The sequence below is a fragment of the Nomascus leucogenys genome, chromosome 10 (assembly GCF_006542625.1).
Source record: "Nomascus leucogenys isolate Asia chromosome 10, Asia_NLE_v1, whole genome shotgun sequence".
In the NCBI taxonomy this organism is placed as follows: Eukaryota; Metazoa; Chordata; class Mammalia; order Primates; family Hylobatidae; genus Nomascus; species Nomascus leucogenys.
The window spans coordinates 95222929-95227973 of NC_044390.1; the positions used below are offsets into that span (position 1 = coordinate 95222929).

At 44.2% G+C, this 5045-nt stretch overlaps 1 long non-coding RNA gene across 1 annotated transcript; it reads left to right on the forward strand.

Moving 5' to 3' along the window:
* The first annotated feature begins 267 nt into the window (after window positions 1-267).
* Window positions 268-3685, forward strand: LOC105740384. The gene is made up of 3 exons (XR_001116414.2): window positions 268-828; window positions 2272-2640; window positions 2960-3685. It is a non-coding gene; the product is annotated as an uncharacterized LOC105740384 (long non-coding RNA).
* Window positions 3686-5045: the final 1360 nt, after the last annotated feature.

The following is a 5045-nucleotide window of genomic DNA, read 5'->3' on the forward strand; positions in this document are numbered from 1 at the left end:
CCTGTTCTTGCTTTCCTCCAGGGATGGGTGGCTCAGTACCTCACAGAAGCATGTCCTGCCTTTGGAAAGGAAGTTCTTTACTATTTTGATATGAAATATGCCTGCTTAGTTTTCAGAGCAAGAGTGTCAAGAGTACGCAGCCCAAGAGGCCCGGTGGAAGCTGCAGCCTCCTTACCTTCTTATGATGGAGAAGGGAAGCCCCAGAATGTCCCTTCCACAGCGTTCTGTGGTCAACAAGTCACCAAGCCAGCCTGGATTCCAGGGAGCAGAAGGGGAGTTTCCTTCCACCTCCCTAATGCCATGGAATGGGGAAGGGTACAACTCTAGGATCAGACCCAAAGGGAACTGTTGTGAATCTTGATTTTGCGAGTTCTCGGCTATTGGATTTGGGCCAATTATTTGTCATCTCTGTACCTTAATTTGCTCATCTATGAAAGAAGGACTAAAAATACCTATCATAGGAGAAGACAATATGTAAGCCACTTGGCAATGTGCCTGGGACCTAGTGGGCGATTCTTCTCACTTATTATTGTTTTCTTCGTCATTGACGTCATCGTCACCATTACTTTTCGTTGTCTTTGGAAATTTGGACAGAGACCACAGGCAGATGTGGTGCCACATTCCCACAGGGCTGGAGCAGCGGGTGTGTTTTTCTGTGATAACAGAGCTTCCCGGAACCAGCAGTGTACAGGTTATTTGACCTGAAGGGCGAGGCAGTTCAGAGCCTACAGTGATGAGAGAAAGCCCTGAGTGAACCTTTCCTTTCAGCTTCGTGAGAGGAAGTGTCTAAATACGGGAGCCATCCCCAAAACCTGACCATGAGCAAGGGTGCAAAATGGGATGCAGTCTCTTCACGTATCTAGACAGGAGTGTGCACCTCCTTGGGAGCGTGCAGGCTGGCAATACCCGTGTGTGCGTGTGCACGTGTGATTCCTGTGTGTGCGAGCTTCTGTTTATGTGTGTGAGTGTGTGCATGTGTTAGTATGTGCAAATGTGTGGTTTAAGTGTGGTGGAGTAAGCATATGAGTGTGTAAAAGTGTGTGCGCATGAACAGATGTATGTGTACTGCATATGTATGTGTGAGTCAGTGTGGCATATGTGTATGTGGAGATGTGTTTGTAGTGTGTATCCATGTGTGCGTACCTGCGTATATGTTTGTGTTTATGTGTGAGTGGTACGTAGTATCTGTACACGGGTGTGTACATTGTGTGAGTCGTGCATGTGTGTGATGACTCTGTGTTTGCGAGTGTGTGTGCTGCATGTACCTGAATGTGTGTATCTGTGTATGTGAGGGTTTATGGGTGAGTGCAATGTGTCTGTATGTGGGTGTGTATATCGTGTGAGTTATGAATATGGGTGTGATGCATGTGTGTATCTTTATGAGTGTGTTGTGCTTGTATCTATACGTGTGTGTGCACGTGTGTATGCATACATTTGTGTGTATGCATACATTTATGGGTGTGATGTGTGTGTCTGTCTGTGGGTGTGTATGTTGTGTGAGTTGTGTGTATATGTGTGATGAATGCATGTGTACGTTTGTGCATGCATGAATCTGTGTCTACTCGTACCTTTATGGGTGAGAGGTATGTGTCTGTATGTGTGTGTGTCCATTGTGTGAGTCATGTGTACGTGTGTGGTGAATGCATGTGTATGTGAGTGTATGGTTCATGTATCTGTACATATGAGCATCTGCGTGTATGCATATATTTATGGGTAAGAGGTATGTGTCTGTATGTGGCCATGTACGTTGTATGAGTCTTGTGTATGTGTGTGACGAACGCACATGTATGTTTGTTCATGCGTGGTGCATGTATCTGTGCATATGTACATCTGTGTGTACACATATATTTATGGGTGAGAGGTTGTGTCTTCATGTGGGTGTGTATGTCATGTGAGTTGTGTGTACATCTGTAATGAATGCATGTGTATGTGAGGGTATGGTGCATGTATCTGTGCATGTGTACATCTGTGTGTACGCATATATTCATGGGTGAGAGGTATGTGTCTGTATGTGGGTGTGTACATTTTGTGAGTCATGTGTACGTGTGTGATGAATGCATGTGTATGTTTGTGCATGTGTGGTGCATGTATCTCTGCATGTGTGCATCTGTGTGTACACATACATTTATGAGTGAGGGGTGTGTGTCTGTGGCTGTGTGTGTTGTGTGAGTCATGTGTACATGTGTGATGGATGTATGTGTATGTTTTGCTTTGTGATGCGTGTATCTATGCATGGGTGAACCTGTGTTTTTCTCCCTTGTTGAAAGGCAGGATGACACGGCAGTTAGGAGCTTCGCTGGGGCCTTCAGGCAGACAGTCTGGGCTGTGTCCTGGCTGTGCCTTTTCCCCAGCTCTGCCTGCAGTCCTGCACATCTTCTCCACCTCCAGCGGCTTCTCCCTCTCACATCCACCCTCTGCGAAGGCACAGATAGTAGCACCTCCCTTCTGGATTCTATGAGGTGATAATTACATGAGATGGCAGAGCCTGGAGCACAGGAGCTCCTCAGTGACTCAGCCATGTTCATTCCAAGGAGTTCAGGGTCCTTGCAATCTGCAAACTTTCCCCTTATTTTCAAGATCCTTGAGTCTGACTGTGAAGCAGTAACATTCCAGCCTCACCTACAACAATACTTGTAGATGGTAAGAAACATTGAGATAGAGGAGAATTTCTTAGAGAAGGTCAGGGTCTTGGATTCCTTCATAGAAAAGAAAAAAGGGCCAACTTATGTCCTTTGCTAACTCAAGGCCTGATTTAAAACCGTAACCCATGGGTAAAAATGTAAAAAAGCTCAACCACAAACGCATGTATGGGGACGTGTTCCCTGCGTCTGGGAGGGCTATAGGGCTGAGTGCCATGAGGTTCATGTACAATGAAGAGTGGAAATTCCTCTATGTGGGGCCAGCCACGAGCCTGACCCCATGCACAGCATCTCATTTAAGTTTCTCCACGTACCCATAGAATGGAGCTTCCACTGCCCCTACGTCACTGGTGAGGGACTTCAGGCAGAGAGAAAGCTCATCCTTTGCCCAAGGTCACACCACTGGTAAAAAGCGAATGAGGTTCAAACTGACCTCCTCATCCCTACCCTTGTCCTCCCAACAGGCTCCTCACAGGTGGAAAAAACAACCCCTATAGCACACTCATTGTTTTTTTGACCTCTCCTAAAATTAAAATCCAAGATCCCTCATGAGCTCTGTGATCTTCAGTAAGTTTTTTTATTTTTTTTTTCACCTCTATGGGTTCCAGTTACCTCCAAAGAAAAACCAAGGGTTTTGCGAACATTTAATTGTCAGTGCACATCATGCCAGTTTCATGTCCTTGACCTTGGGAGAAGGCTAGCCAGTGGCCAGAACTGTCCTCTATGCTCTGAGGCTGAGAGGCGTCAAAGCAAAGCTCTGTGACACACATTACCTTTGAGCCCCTAAGAACATGAAGGAGCCCAGCCTGGGGGGTGCTTCTACTCTCTCTCTCCCAGTCCAGACTCCAGCTACTTCTCCTAAAGAGGAAGGCCATGCTGAGTGTCTCCAGCTGAGGACGTGTTACTCCAAGACTCATCTCCTTTGATGTCTGGTCTCGTTAGCGGCTACGTTGGCATAAGTGCTGATTGGGTTAACTCCATTAATATTCTCCTTCTTACTCACCTACTTTGCTATTTAATAATATAATACACGTTCTTGTATCTTTCGCGTGTAGTTTCTACTTTGTATTATGAAATCTCCCTGGATTCCTTTGAGTCTATTTAGTCAGAACATAAAAAAGCAACTATCCTGCCATTTACCTCTTTCCATTTTAATACTCAGCATGATCTTGAATCACTCTAATATTTTGCATTCATGACAAAAAATATACAAAAGGTGACAGATGAAATATAGGTCATGCCGATTTTTTTTTCTGGCCCAATAAAAGTGCAAGTCCTCTAAAGAGATCTTTCCCGGAAATTATGAATATAGCAAAGGAATGTAAAAGGAAGGATTTGAGACTGAGGCCATAATAATCATTTTAAAGCAGTTACAAGCACATTTGCAAGTAAATACATCCATTTCTAGGTGCTACCTAGAGCTGATGTTGGCAAATACAATTCTGAGAAGCCCTCAGAGAAGAAAAGCATTGTTTGCTAAGCAAGTTGCCAAGATGAGATCAGTGGAATAGAAAAATATTATTTTTGATGACGTGAATCTAAATGAGTTATGGGGAGAGGTAGGAACTAGAAGTGGGGACGTCTCTTCCAAAAATAAAATCCTGAGATTCTAGGATGTGATCTGCCCAGTTTATGCAGTACTTTGATTTTTACACTTAGCATCAAGGTAGGTAAGAAAAAAAAAATAGAGCGTTTAAACTGTAATTAATCAAAAGCAGTTTCTCTATGGGTGAATTTCATCTTGTAGGTTAATCCTTTGTTCTACATGAGTTATAACACTTTGGCCTTCCAGGATCAGTAACCCAAGAAATCACATTCACAGGTACTTGGAATTAAATTTTTAACCTATCTTTCCTTGGACACAATTCAACCAGCAGCCATCAGTATCATTGGTATGATTAGAATCAAGATTTCTTGTCTTTCTTGAAACGTTCGAATACCTGTCTGCACTGGACTCGTCTTTCTGCAGCAGCGATGGGCTGGGGCCGAGTGGCGTTGACTCCATCAGCCTGGACATTGACACATGGCTCTTCCCAGCTACCAATCTAGCCATGCTCCTCACTCAAATTACCCAATGACCCTTCGAGCCCGAGAGAGGTCATCCAGCTGAGAACTATTACGGTAATCTACAACTGGGGGTCTTCACATTTTATATCCATGAATTTAAAATAAAACCTCAATGACCACCACAGTGAAAAACTATGGACACAATATTTGAAAAAGACAGTATAACACATGAGTATTTACATTAACTATAAATGCACGAGTCAGACCAGATTCAGCCACCACTGCGCGTATTGTTTTTGATTTGATTTGATTTGGGAATGGAGTCGTGCAAGTGAGACCTGCTTCGTCAGCCTGAAACACAGCTCAGCTCTCCACACGGCACTGCACTGCCGTCTGCTG